Below are 15,567 nucleotides of genomic sequence, written 5' to 3'. Positions count from 1 at the left end.
AAGAGGAAGAGGAAGAGGAAGAAGAAGAAGAGGAAGAGGAAGAGGAAGAGGAAGAAGAAGAGGAGGAGGAGGAGGAGGAGGAGGAGGAGGAGGAGGAGGAGGAGGAAGAGGAGAAGAAGGAGGAGGAGGAAGAGGAGGAGGAGGAAGAGGAGGAGGAGGAGGAGGAGGAGAAGGAGGAGGAGGAAGAAGAACAGCATAACAGAGACGTCAATATGGCTCAGAGTGTGAAGACACCTAAGGCCAAGCCTGATGATGTCCAGATGTCTCATGGTAGAAGGAAAGAACTGAACTCCTCAAGCTGCTATCTGCCCTCTGTCAGTACACCCTGGCATTCACAGGTGAGCAACACACACACACAGAGACACACACACACACACAGACACACACATACATGCACACACACTAAATTAATAAGTGTAGATTTTTAAAGAACAGAATAGTCTTTGACTAGTACAAAAATTATTTGTTCTATGTATCACATCTACAAAAGGTGACTCGATTGTTTTGTTTAAAATGTATTTGTTCCAAGAAAGCAAGGTACTGTTCATGAGTGAAAAATCATATATAAAATCATATATAAAATCATCATATATAAAATCATATATAAAATCATATATAAAAGATTCTGAACTCGCATCACATTTGCTGAATGTCTGCTAAGCATCTAAGAGTAAAGTCAACTCTACTCTTGGCCCTGTAGAAATGGCCACACATAAAATTATCAGGGCTTTTTTCTTTAAGGATTTCCCTGTCTGAAGAGGATGGACAGTGGTAAGCAATGCAAAGATGCTTGATAAGTGTTAATTCTGAGATTCACAAGAGAAAAACCAGTTCCACAATTTTGTGGCAAATTTGAAGCAAGCTTTAATTAAATACTGACAAGAAAAATGAACTCTGGTTAGGTCTACTCCTGTTTTCCCAGCAAGTGATAAGAAAGCACATATTGTAGGCATTTCCTAAGGTCCAAACCATAGGCCGACATAGCTTCCATATGGATTTGTTATTTTCCAGAAACTATAATTTCTAGCATTCCAGGGAGCCCTTGCGAAGGTGGGGCTTACAGGCTAACTTTGGCTCTTATGATAATAGAGAAAGAAGGAGTGTATGGAGGTGTTGTGCCCATTTCATGAACCTCAAAAGACCACCAAGGAGCCGACTCCAATGTAATCATACTAGGTAGGGTCTTTATTCAAGGTCAAGCTTGGACCACACTGTAGAGTGAAAAATTTTAAAGATATATATATATATATATATATATATATATATATATATATATATATATATACACAGGCTTTTTCTTTACCCTAGAACTGAGCAAAAGAATGTAAGTTCCAGAAAGCGGAACGGAATGTAAGATTTTCACTGCCCCCGGATACATTCCGGGTGGAGGACATTATCCCTGAATCAGAGGACACTTGCTAGATTAACATTCCTCAAGCCTCAGGGAAGAAAAATAGTTAATCTGAAATAGTTGGTAAGTGACAGGGTGGGGCACAGTGACGTAGTAAAGTTACATTCTTGAGAGGAATGAGTGTGCAGAGTGATTTTCACATGACTCTGGATCATTTGGGCTGGGTTCCTCTGAAATGTTCCACTGTTCTTGGTTACCCCTCCCCCCCTTGGTCTTCCCAGTGTTATGTTCAAAATTTGTAAAACAACCAATCATGTGTAACCACTCGAAAATGCAACCAATCATGTGTAATGGCGTGAAAATTCCTTCCTTTCCCCACCCCACGTTATTAAAAACTCCCTCAGCTTGCTGGCCTTTTGTCAAAATTCTGTTCCTGCGTGGACGAGCAGATTTGACCGTTGGCTAGCCAACCTTCCCTAATAAACCTCTGCTGATTGCATCCAGGTATGGTGTCTTGGAGTTTGTGGGTGGTCGAGACTTCCGGAGACTTGAGTAAGGGTCTCCCGAGTTTGGGGGTCTTCACACACCACCATCTCTGATGAAGCAGAACTGGAGGGTGTATCCCTGAGCCCAATTTTAAGCACTTATTTATATAGGTAAGCAGTCAAGCAAGGGTGTTTCTAGCCTAGCACACATTTAATGGGGGGGGGGGGGGGGCGTTACAGAATTGTATTGCCCTTTAACATAACTGGTTGGTGCTGGAAGCTGTTGTGGATAGCCTCGGCCCGGTGCTGGAAGCTGTTGTGGATAGCCTCGGCCTGGTGCTGGAAGCTGTTGTGGATAGCCTCGGTCTCGGCCTCATATTTTGATCTGCTAGCTTTAGTAAATTATCTTCTAGACTTTGTTGCCAAGTCTTAAGCTTATCTCTCTGTTCCTCAGACTCACTTATAAACTAGCCTTAGAAGCTAGTCATCTCCTCTCTCCCTCTGCTCTTTTCCCACCAACCTTTATTTCTCCACCTCCCCTTCTTCTGCCCAATCACTGGCTCCAACCTTTATTTTACAAATTAAGATGGGCAGAAGGTTCACTAGAAATCAGAAATCGCCTGTGTGATGATTCACTCCTCCTCTGCAGCCCTTCCCTGGAAAGGGGAATTAACATCAAAATACAAGGCCGAGGCTATCCACAACAGAAAACCAAGCCATAAACTTAACTTCTGCTTTCCTCTGCATTGGTGGTTGTTAGTAAGTGAAGTGCCAGGGGCAGGCTTGTTACAAAGAGGAACCTGGAAATTGTTCTTGTGTGGGAGTGACCTGGAAACTGGTGCTAGGTGCTGGCTTGTTTGTTCAACCTTAGGTCAGGTTCTCAAAGATGGAGTCTGAACTCAAGATCTGGTCTCTCAGAGGCAGCAGTAACTACACTACCTAGTAAGGAAAGAACGTATGTTAATGTGAGCAGAAAGACATTCCAAGAGAGTGACAGGGTAGAGGGTATGACAGCAGGTCCCCTACACAGTGACGGGAACTGGGAAGCTTACCTAGTATCTGGATACCAAGTCTCTGGTGTGAACATCAATTTTGTAACAATATAATAGCATCACATCTCACATCATAAACCTCAGTTGAAATTCAGCCATACCATTAAAATATTCACCTTTAAACCTTCCTGGTTGCCAATGACATTTTGGGGAGTAGAGTGGAGATTATTCCAAACAAACTGTAGACACCCAATTTCATCACCAAGCAAATGAAAGAATCTAGTTTTCAGTCACCTTTAAAACTTGGGTTTATCAAGCTTTTAAAAGGACAGTGTGGCCTTATTTTTAACGGAGGATCCTGCCTAGGAAATGTTTTATAAAGCAGTAAGAGGGGCTGGAGAGATGGCTCAGCGGTTAAGAGCACTGACTGCTCTATCCTGAGTTCAATTCCCAGCAACCATGTGGTGGCTCACAACCATCTGCAATGGGGTCGGATGCCCTCTTCTGGTGTGTCTGAAGAGAGCGATGGTGAAGACATCAAATAAATAAATAAATAAATAAATAAATAAATAAATAAATAAATCTTTAAAAAATAAAGCAGAAAGAACAGTGGAATGTTTGACATATCATAAGACGACTTGCTATCAACTCACTGGACAGCGGAAACTTCAGTTTCAAACTGTTACTACATTTTTGGAGATAGCAGTCAAAAAGTTCTTGTACTTTTTAAGTCTCAGGTTAAAAGAGAAAAAAACTGTGCTACCAATATTAAGTCCTAGTCTAAATCTTTAGAGGATTTTTATCCTGTAATGCAGTAATTTTCTGAAAGAGTATTGCCTGGGTGAAGAAAATTAAGCACCTGGTTCAATTTCGGAGCATGTGTGAAAGAGTGTCCCTTGAAGGGTCTCATTCTTAGGGGTCAAAAAGAGTAGATTGCACTTTGAAATGTATATTAAAATGGAAATTTTGTTTTGATAGACTTTATGTCATCCCTGCTATCCCCTCTGAAATGTAGATAAAAATACTAAAATCTGCTGCATTAAAATTTTACACTCGTCGGCTCTAGAACTGAATGAATCTTGCTGGCCTGTGTGCTGGAGGTGAGTCATTTATCCTCTTATGCTCCCACAGAGAATCTGATTGCATCCAGCTACCCAGCTGGAGGATTTAGCTACCTTTGGAAAAGTCGATATCAGAGAAGGATCTGTAATGAGCCCCCCTACCCTACCCAGAGCTTGAGTGTGTCCTGAAGTAGCCATCACCACCACTCCAGCTAAGAGGACCACAGTCGTCATCACTGTGCCGCCTCTGGGCATGGCTGGCGTCTGTGAATTTGCCCTTGTAGAAGGAAAGAATGGATTCAACACTTTCAGCCATGTTTTCCAGGCTTCCTATGTTACTTTGTCCATCTTTCCCTCAATAATCCTATCAGCTAACATAGGCTCCTTTGTATTGGGAAACTTGGTTGTGGCAAACAACTATTTAAACCAATCGACTGGTATAGGCTTACAAATTGTATTCTAATGTATTCTAAGTAAGGAAACTATGACCGTTCCCTCCTTCATAGATATTTGTCTTTAAAAAAAAAAAAAGATGATTGCATACTCTTGTCCTGTATTTACATTTCAGGTACTGTTTCAAATATTCTGAGGTTGTTAATTTGTTCAGTCTTGCCAACTGCAGGAGGTAAGACAAGATAAAGAAATCTGAACAGTAGGAAGCTTACCCAGCATCCCACATCTGGGGCACTTGGAGTCAATGGTGAGTCAATGGGGGAGGGCTGGCCATGTGGTCTTCAAGTCCTGTGCTTATAAACAGGCCACGCATTTGCTCAAGCTTTCAACGTTGAGCTACCTTGAAGGAAAGCATGGCTAACATGTGACTGATTCTGTTGTCCTACACATTTGTAATTAGTCATGAAGCAAGGCTCGGCCAAGTAATGGAGGAAGGCACTGAGTGATGGGGAAAGGAAGACAGAACGGTATTAACGTTGGCAGTGCGTAAACAACAGCCAAATACGACAAAATACTTTTTAAAAAAATATATTTTAATGCATCGTAGTTTAGAAGAAAAACTTACTAGCCAAAAGGTTCAAACTGGGAGTGGGATTTGGCTAAAGAGAGAGACAGTCTCAAACAACAAGGAAGATTACAGAGGCTGCAGAGAACAGTGGGTCAGTGGGGCCTGGAGCTTCCTGGAAGAAAACAAAGCTCAGCTGACAGAACAGAAGCTTAAATCCACTGCAGAAACATCCATGCTGCAGATTCTCCAACAGGAACTGATCAGCTAAGGACTGTTTATTCAGTCATACAAGATGTCGCTGGTGCTTTTGAATTTACTTACATGTTTAGATGAAGCCAACTGCCATTGCAATTGCTCCTGGATTTTCTTATTATTTGGTTCCAGTGTCAGAGAAACTGCTATAAACCAGTTCTCTGCTTCTGACCGTCTGTTTATAGAATCAGAATATTGGAGCCTGTTCTCCCTCAAGCCTTGACATTGACATGGTATGTGACCTTGAAAAAGTTATACAAAGGCCCAGTTTCTAACAGTCATGGTGGGCATGTCTGCAATCTCAGAACTTTAGAAGTAGAGGCAGGAGACTCAGGAGTTCAAGGTCATCCTTGATTCCTGGCTACCTTGAGCCACATAAGAAAGCCATTGTCTCAAAAAAAATAATAGAAATTTTTTGATATTTAAAAACAAAAGCATGTGGTTTCTTCTCTGTGTGAGAAATGGAAACTTCTCTCATCTGATCTCATCTGATCTCATCTGATGTACTGGGGGAGTTAAAGTGAGACAGTGTCCTTAATTATCTCAACATCAGTAACAGCTAGCACATGGGAGACTCTTCTCTCTTCCCTTTCACTAAACACACACACACACACACACAGAGGTGGGGCAGGGACGAGAGAGATATAGAGACAGAGACAGAATGAGAAGGAGAGAGACCTTTAAAGGGATTAAGATTGTCTAATACATCATTTGGATGGATTTACAAATTTAAAATAAAAGGAGGGAGCTAGTTAAAAGAAAGAAAGAGAGAGAGAGAGAGAGAGAGAGAGAGAGAGAGAGAGAGAGAGAGAGAGAGAGAGGAAGGAAGGAAGGAAGGAAGGAAGGAAGGAAGGAAGGAAGAAAAGAAAGGGCTAGATACTAAGTTTCTCCAGAGTGTTGATTCTGTTTCCTTTTAACTTTCTGCTTGCTGGGGAAGGACACTCACATTGTCACTCCCCACTGGCTGTGCTCACACTTGCAACAGTCCCTGGAGAAAGCACCTCTGCTGTAAGGCTAAGCTCTTGCAAGTGCTCTTCACCTGCTTCGGTGGTGCTGACCACTGACTTGCACACACTGTCAGTCTCCATTTACTTCAGAGCCTCTCCCTACTCCAGAACCACTCACGCTTGCACACCACACACACACAGAGAGAGACAGAGAGAGAGAGAGAGAGAGATACCCACTCAACTGCCCAGTTCTCCTCATGCCAAACCTTCTAGCAGGGAACGAGATTCTTCACGGCATAGCTCAAAGTTGCAAAGGGACAAAGTATAGAACAATGACAAGACAACACACCTTTAAATATTGGAGATGTTGTTACTTATTTAAAAACCACTCAAGCCAAATATAATGATATGTACTAACTGATAGTTAGTACATATCATTATATTTACTAATTCCTTTCATCCTTTCATTTACTAATTCATTATAATTACTAATTATATTTAACATATCTACTAATTCCACTTCTTTAAAGCAGACACAGTCTTATAGTGTCATGCGTGTGTGTGTGTGTGTGTGTGTGTGTGTGTGTGTGTGTGTGTGTGTATGTCCATGATTTCCGTATCACTCTCCTTTCTTAACCCTGTCAGATGCCAAATGGTCTCTTTTGCTCTCAGTGACATTCACATACAGAATATGTCCCATCCCTATCATTTTGTACTTTAATATGATATTATCAACATGTGCTACTTTCCTGGCATTTTCCTTTCAAGTATTATAACCAGCTGTGAAAAGCAAGCCCTTGTCATACGTTATAGGGACTTAGGGCAACGATGTAGGCGAAAGATAAGAAAAACTCAGCTAATCCACTGAAACCTAACCCTATGGACACTCGGCATTCATATCACCAGGCAAAGCATTTGTTCTGTGTAAAGGAAGTGACAAAGTGCCTTGAAGATTGCACCTCTGGAGGCTTTCGCTTCATATTCTACATGAAGTTGGAAACATACCGAACTGCAATTATTTCCCTCTGTGATAAAATGTAAAGATTGCTGGGCACGATTTTTCTTTGCCTATATTATATGGTTTTGCCCAAGCAGAAACAACACTAACTGAACACATTACCTAAGGAAGTGCAATTCAAAATTTCCTCATTCCCTGACTTCTTGTCCAATCTTCCTCCTAACCCACACTTTACCAAGCTCATCTGATCTAGGCTCATTCTTTGTTTCACTCTCCAGCCAGCCCTTGCTTCTTTCCAAGTGCCATATCTTTTCCTGGCTAACCTGATCAGTTAGATTAAAAAATCCCTATCGGCTCAGATTTTTTGTAGCAATTACTTAGATCACCTTACAACAGTCTCTAACACTTCACTAGTTAATGCATTCTCTCCTCTCATTTCTTGCTTCAGGATACCTGAATGCTTTTCTTGGGTCTCCTTATTACCTTTAAAACCGTAGCCACAATTTAAAAGCCATGCCAGCAAGCATTCACGGCATTTTCCTGTGGGCCATTTGAAATTTTCTAATATACACCATTGCAGCTAACTACTGAAGCAACCCCATGAGATTTACATTATCCTGACTCTAGGTTAGGAAGTTGAGAGGTTAAGGCAGTTAAACCACCTGCCAGCCTACAGAGTTCAAAAGTGGCAAAGTCAGGGCTTTCCACCTCCTAAATCAGTGTGCAGTACTTAAAATCAGCAAGCCTTTTCTATCCATCCCCTCTTAGCGCACCCAGGCCAGTGCAATGAAAAGTGACCCCTGACGGAGCCGGAGGAGACCACCCTCCAGAGGACCCTTTCCATTTCCACATTTTCTGAAAAGCAGGTTCTAAAAACCTTAACAGTCCTACTTCTCCCGACTGCCAGCCTTTCTCGGAGCTTACGCTTCCTTTTACAGCCTACCAATTGCTCAACTCAATCACACCAGTGACCCACACGCCTGGTACACATCCATTTATCAGAGTGTGTTCTTGCCCAGCCTGAATATTACCATATCTAATACATCTATACTTCCGATGATACCTGCTTTCGGCTTAAGGGTTATAATATCTGTACATACAGGAGAAGTGGGGAGGTAGTCACAAAATATCATTAGACTTCCAGTCTGAGCATTTAAATGCACAGTTTGTTCATACGCAAAACCTCAACAGCCTAAGTTCATTTGCTTATATTAGCTGTTCCTTTAAATTAAAAAGTTAGGGATAATTACATTTTGATAATCCCTGAGCCACTTCTGACAGACTAAGCCTTGTGCACATCTGAAAATGACACTTGTCTAATAACCGCTTGTAGAAACAAAACTGGGGATTAAAGCTATAAGCTTGCATTTTAATGTTCAAATACATAAAAGAAATCCAAACAATAATGCAGATATCCTGTCTTACTCAGAAACTGCTCGTGTAGAAGTTTGGAGATTACAGAACTAAGAACTCGTGGAAAGGCCTTGCTACCCAAGGTGGAAAATGAAAATAAAAGACTGAGTTGCATTTTGCTCTGTTTTGATCATCAACCTATTTCTTTGTAAAAGGAACAACCAAGGTTTGCTCGTCTTTTTAAAATAGTCAATTACAGTTCGAGGACTAGGACAGGTCAGCAAGCACCCTACCCGGGTTCCCACCTGGCTGCTTTTTGGCCCTGAGTCTTCAGGCTACCTCCAGGGTTGAAGGCTGGGGAGCTGCCACACCCTCGTTTTGTTGACCATCCATGGCATCTGTGCTCTTCTCTTTTCTGGGCTACGCCAGCAGGACATGTTTGCTAAGGCCTTTCGGGTCAAGTCCAACACAGCCATCAAGGGATCAGACAGGAGAAAACGTCGAGCTAATATTACAGCTGTTTTCCCTACCTTTGGAGCAGACTAAGTCTCTGAATTGATACCTGGAAAAGAGGAGCTAAACCTAAAGTAGTGTGTTCACAAAGGAGATGCAGTGAATGTATCCAAGTGGTGGTAACCCACTATTTGAACTGGAGAAAAATTTGTATCCAACAGTGTAGTCCTCCCTTGATCTTCTACCAGCCTTTATAGCATGGCCTCTGGTATGCAAAACAAACAAAAAACTCTAGAAAAAAAAAAAAAAAACCTAGTGGGGGGGTGGGAGGAGGGTGCAGATTTGATGCTTCAAGGGGTAGTGGCGCCCTCTATTGGTCTGCCTCTATTGGTACTTTTGAGAACAGAGTTCGGCGTGGCTGCCATGTCTACAATTCAGATGCTGGCTTCAGGCCTCACTAGCAGTGGATCCACCAGATAGCAACGAAGAGAAGGCAGACCTTGGTCTGCATGAAAACCCTGGCCCTGGGTGGAGAGGAGAATGGGAAGGTTTCTCCCCCAGAAACCTCTGAAGACATCAGCTCCAGGATCCTGAGCCAGGATTCCTTGGATGGTAGCCCTTCAAGAGCCCTTCAAAATGGATGAGCTGTCACAACAGTGCTTCCTGCATGCCTTGAAGAGTCGAGTCAAAAAAGCTGACCTGTCTTTGTTCACCAGCACACTCCTTGGCAATCATATATTTTCCTGTTGCCCTGAAGGACAGCAACTGGATATAAAGAAATCAAGCTATAATAAGTTCTCTAAGTTCCTGCACCACATGCAGCAGGAGCTGATTGTCCAGGTTAAGGAGCTGAGATCAGGATGAAGAGCATTGTGTCTGTGGACTGGAGGCACCGGACTGACTGTCCAGGAAGGTAGCAGGAAACAGCCCTGTCTCACTCCAGATATTAAATCCCTCTGCTGTGTCCCTGCCAGCATGACCCAGCTCTTCCCGGAGTCTGGTCACAAGAATAATAGCACCCTTGAGGGCAGTGAGGTTCAAAGGATCATCACTGACTATGCCAAGAGAAACAACTTGGTGGATGCAGGCAACAGAAATCTGGTGAGGTTGGATCCGACCTTATGTGACTGCATCTTCGAGAACAATGGGCAGCACTTGGTCATGAAGTATCTGAGGCACTGTCGCCTCACCAAGTGTTTGAAAAATCTGCAGCCTGCCTACCAAGCGACATTTCCTGGCCAGGCACCCGTTCTACAGAAAGGGAAAGTATATCCAACTGATATAATCCTTACACAGAATAAAATCGTAATAAAAAGGTGACTGTGGTCCAGAACTTGGAGACCTATGGTCTAGACCCATGCTCAGTGGCTGCCATTCTCTGGCAGAGATGTCAGACCAGCACCATGGACTCTCTTGCCCCTGGGGCAAAGACTGTGTAGGTCCAGGGAAACCAAATCCACCACCTTGGCCAGCTATTGCTTTAAGAGTATCGGCTCCCGGGAAAATAAATCCAAGGCTTAGAAAAGGCCCCCAAACCTGGCAAAAAAAAGTGACAAGACTCATTTTATGCAGTGAATCCCATGGGAGCCCAAGTTCTGAGCTGATAACTGATATGAGCAGTTTCAGCTTTTGCAAATAAAAATTGTAATTCTTTACTGAAAGCTTTTATTCTCAGAAATAAGTAAATAAACAAAAATAGTCAATTAGAAAATAAACCTTAGGGCTAGGATTATCAGTACAAGTCACTGACAATGCTGTCCATGAAGCACTGGCTTCAGCCAAACTTCCCCTCACAACACCTCTTGGTTTTGTTTTGTCACAATGCCACAATGTCTCTGAAGAACACTGAGATGCCAGGAGATCAGAGGCTGCAAGGAGAGACGTCTGCAGTTAGGACAAAAGACACTGTGGCACAGATCTGACCTGTGTGAATTATGGCATCGGCTTTGGCTCACTCTGTGAACAACTCTGCCTGCTGAGCCATGCGAAAGACAGTACAGGGGCTCTTTATAGTCACCTGGTTTTATTCTGTTACAATATGTCACTAGAACCTGATCAAAAAACACAGGATGTCTTTTGGAATAAAATCTTCCCGTTTTGCTTTTATGCACATAAAACCCAAACTGCCTTAATCCAGTTATCCCTTTCTACAGCTTTAACTGCTCCTTCTGTATTTCCCATCCCAGAAAAGTATGCCCCAAATTACTTTTCCATTCATTTTATGTCATTGACCCAACCCAGAGAGAGCTCAGGAGATTCTCACATCCTTATTTCTTCCAAAGCCCACCAGAGCTGGATGAATGACTAGAGTTCTTTAAAATTCTTTACACTCTTCCAACCTTCCATACCAATTCTACCAGTTTACTGTTGGACGAGGAAGATGAATCAAATTCATCTGTCTTCCTCATAAACTATGATCCATAAGGTGGCATATATTCCTTTTTTTTAAACAAATACCAAACTGAGAAATAAAGAAACTGGGGATGTAATTGGAGGGCTGCATACAAAGGGTACAATTGGACGTGTGGACCCTCCCTCAGAGCAAGCAGTCATGTTCATAACTCTGCCCACTTACTCCCTTCCACATCTTGTGCAGGAAGGAACCATTTACAGAAAACAAATCTGAGCTAGATGGTATAGAAAAATGAGACAAAGTTCTAGTAAAGGGGGTAAAACCTGCATCTCAAGAGAAAAGGGCCAAGTGTATGCAAGAAGTAACAGGATACACATGATACATCAACATACATGTAAGTGTCAGCACAAGAGCTATAGGCTTGCACAGGGACCAGGATGCACCAGTACATTTTTTCTAATAGTTTCTTAAAAACTTTTCAAGTCTGCATTGCTTTATTCTCCACTATATCACTTGGAAATAGTGGAGAACACATGGGCTTCAATGTCTATTGTAATGACAGAAAGTTCCAAATCATGGTACAACCTAATTTTTCCTTCATGGTGCTTCCAGAATTCTGAGCACCAGGCTTCTGGCCTCTGACTACTTAAAATGAAAGAATTTTCTATAACAAATACTGAACAGCAGCCATCACTGTTCTAAGCCTGGGTGATACAGACTAGAGTTCTGCTTTTCCTGATTCCTGCATGGGCCACCTGCATGCTCAGTAGCATTTACTTTCAAGCTCTATGGATTTACACACCAGAAGAACTAGAGCCTCACATAGCCATACATTTGGACAAAACACCAATGAGCATAAAATACATAATAAATACATAAACAAACAAACATATTTTGGGTGCTTTTCTTCATTTGTTTTATTTTTCATTTATTTATTCACTTTACATCCTAATAACAGTCCCCCTCTACTTTCAGCACCCCTCACACAGCCCCTTCCCAAAACACCACTCCCCTTCACCTCTGGGGGCGGGGGTGTCTCCTTGGGTACCAACCCACCCAAGTCATTGCAAGACTAGGCACATCCTCTCCCACTGAAGCCAGACAAGTCAGCCCAATTAGGGGAATAGATTCTACAGACAAGTAACAGTCAGAATAAGCTCTCCTCCTCTACCCCTGCATTGTCCCAGTTGCTGTGGGACCTGCATAAACTTTTATTTAAAATATTATAACATACACGAGGGGAGTTTTGTTTGTTTTTGTGGGGGGTTGAGGTTTTTTGTTTGATTGTTGTTGTTGTTGTTGTTTTTAATTCATTTGAGCATACCTTGGGAGAGCGAAGAGTCATAAGGAAGCAGACAGTCAGAGACAATCCCCTTTCCCCACTTCCAGTGGCTTCCATCCTGCAGAGTCAGGCTTCCTTCTTGGTGGAGTATTATTTGATTTGGGTCACAAAGCCTCATTTCTCTCTATTCCATCTCATTTGGCAATAGTGGGTATGGGCAATTTCTATTTCTATTAACATAGTTAATGGCAGAAAATAACTAAAAAGAGAGGTCAAAAAGAAGTCGAAGACAGTTAAAGCCCTTAAAAGCAGGTGCAAGACTTGAATCACAAGTAGTTCCATGTCTGCCTATGTATGCCTGAAGTACTAACCATAGCACGCGCCATTCGGGTGTTTCAAATGGGTTCAACACAACCGTTCTTTTCTTTAAAAAGTCCATGACAGGCCTTATTTGTCACAGACATTGCAGGAAATTGTTGAATTGACACTACGACACTTTATTTTTTTGTCTTTATAAATGGATATTAATTTCTGAAGGCACTCCTTATGTTCCCTTTCCTACTGCTCAAGACAACACCTACCTGCAAGGAAGCCCTGGTCTGAGACACAGGATATTCCCGAGCAGTGTTCTGTCCATAGTTATGAATAGGCATGCAAGACTCATGAGAGGTTCGGAAACAGCGTGAATGGAAGAATAAAACGAAAGGCCAGAAAATACCACCCTAGATGAGAAGACAGCAGAGGCCGTGAAACCAAACTGCAAGGAATATCAGAAAAGAGAGAAGAGAGAGAAATTATTTTTAAAACAAAATTAGAATGAATTTTCCCATAATGAAAAGAAAAAGTCCTTATAAATTAAAACAGGAGAATAAAAATTAAACATCTTTAAATGCTCGAAAGGTGACTGTGAAATTCTCCTAGCAAACAGATCAAAAAATCAAAAGGTAAAAAAAATTGTTATAAATTTAAAAATATTTAAATGAGCCTTTCAGGACAGTCATTATTTGATTAATGGTAGAAGAAGGGCAGGAGGGAAAAATCAAAAGGAAGGAAAGAATCAAGTAACTTGAGCAAAAATTCCAGAACTGAATAATTAGTTTTATATTACATTAGGCAAAACTAAGCTATACAATGTTATAAATACACACACACACACATGCACACACATTCATGTGCACATACATATGCATACACATATACACCAAGATTTACCACTAGGTAATTCAAAACACAGAGGGAAAAGATCACAGAAAAGTAGACAGAAAAAATATTCAATAAATACAGATATAATTATAGATAGATAGATAGATAGATAGATAGATAGATAGATAGATAGATAGATAGATAGACAGACAGAATATATAATTTGTAAGACATGGGAAACAGAATAGCATTTCTCATTACCAGTGCTAAAACCTGGAATATAACAAATCAATTGCTTGGAACATTCTAAGTGATAAACATTTATAATTGAGAATGTTATAGCAAGCAAAACTCTCAATCAAAAATAAATATGAAATAAAAATGTTTTCAGATATGCAAAAGGTATAAGAATATATTTTTCAAGGTTTTTTAAGCAGCCATTAAAGAAAGCACACTTATGATACAATGTTGTGAACAACAATAATATAGGAAGACAAGTGGACCAAAGATAATCAGACATCATAATGGCTGCAATGGAAAGCAACTTGAAGTTCATAAATCAGAAATTCTAAATTTTTAAATTTTTTTTGTATTTGTGTGTGTGTGTGTGTGCATGCACATGCACACGCATATTTATCTGTGACTCTGGCTGTATGCAGGCATGTGCGGGTGTGTGCATGTGTGGGTATGTGCATGTGTGTTTGTGTTGGCTTCAATAGCAGTCAGAGCATCGGAGTCCCCTCAAGCTGGAGTTACAAGTGGATATTAGCCACCTATTGTAGGTACTGGGAACTGAACTCAGATCTTCTGTTATGACAGCCATCCATTTTGCCCAAGAAATTCTATTTTAAATAAAATAAAATACATATAAAAATATAAAATAACCCATATTTTGAAATCTTTTGACAAATATGGAGAATTAAAATCTCAGCAGTTAAGAAAGTTCACTGCTCTTACAGAGATCCTGAGTCCTTTCCCTGCATCAGAGTCAGGCAGCTCTCAAATGTCTATACCTCCAGCTCCAGGGAATCAACATCTCTGGCATCTGCAGGCACCTGAATACATATGCCACACACTTACATAAGGCATAAATAAAAATAAAAATAACTTCAAGTCCATCTCCTGCTCTCTAACACTGTCTTTCTTCTACTAGGATCCCATCTTTCTTCTTTTAACCTTTCTTACAGGTAACATAGCACTGAGGTACAGACCATGCAGGAAAATAGTCTTCAAAAATAAAAGAAGCTTGGTATATGTAACCAAAAATAGCAATAGTTCATGGTCTTAACTATTTTTTTTATTATTGTTTTGTTCACCCTCAATTTAATTTTTTGAGCCCTCAAGTAGGGAATGTAAGAACAGGTATTAAAATTTCACTGTAATGTCACAATTCCTCAGTTTAACATGAGGATCCAATAAATGGCTGTGTAGGGGATGAAGAGATGGTTCAGTTGAGAAAAGTGCGAAGTGTTCTAACAGAGGACTTAAGCTTGGTTCCCGCTGTAACTTTAGCTTGAGGAAACCCAATGCCTCTAGACTCTGCAAACACTGCCACATGCACATCCACACACATCTACAGACATATGCATATAATTTATAATTTAAAATAAAATAAATCTTTAAGATAGCTGCGTAGTCTCCATAATACTAAGAGCATAATAAAGTGTAATTTACATGAAGTTCCTGGTGTGCAGATTCTAGCAATGTTACAGAAAAGATTATCAAGGAACTTCTGATAGTTTAAGTTCACCTCACTGGCTTTAGAATCACATAAGAGATGCTGATGCACACCTGTGGATATGTTTATAAGGATGTTTCAGAGAGGACTGATTGAGAGTGGTGTGGATGTGTTACTTTGAAAGCATACTTTGAGCTTCTGGGCTAGGCTGGGCACAGAGCAGATCCTTGGCAGCAGCTCTGCCCCCAATCTCACAAAACCCAAAGGAATTGGGCCTCCCAGGAGCTCTAACCCAGGC

General features: G+C 41.2%; 1 pseudogene; it reads left to right on the top strand.

Moving 5' to 3' along the window:
* Window positions 1-212: 212 nt before the first annotated feature.
* Window positions 213-10,297, top strand: LOC117717327 (eukaryotic translation initiation factor 2D pseudogene; annotated as a pseudogene).
* Window positions 10,298-15,567: the final 5,270 nt, after the last annotated feature.

This window comes from Arvicanthis niloticus, chromosome 11 (genome assembly GCF_011762505.2).
Source record: "Arvicanthis niloticus isolate mArvNil1 chromosome 11, mArvNil1.pat.X, whole genome shotgun sequence".
Taxonomy (NCBI): domain Eukaryota; kingdom Metazoa; phylum Chordata; class Mammalia; order Rodentia; family Muridae; genus Arvicanthis; species Arvicanthis niloticus.
The sequence above is the reverse complement of the archived record's forward strand: the minus strand, read 5'-3'. Positions and strand labels throughout refer to the sequence as shown.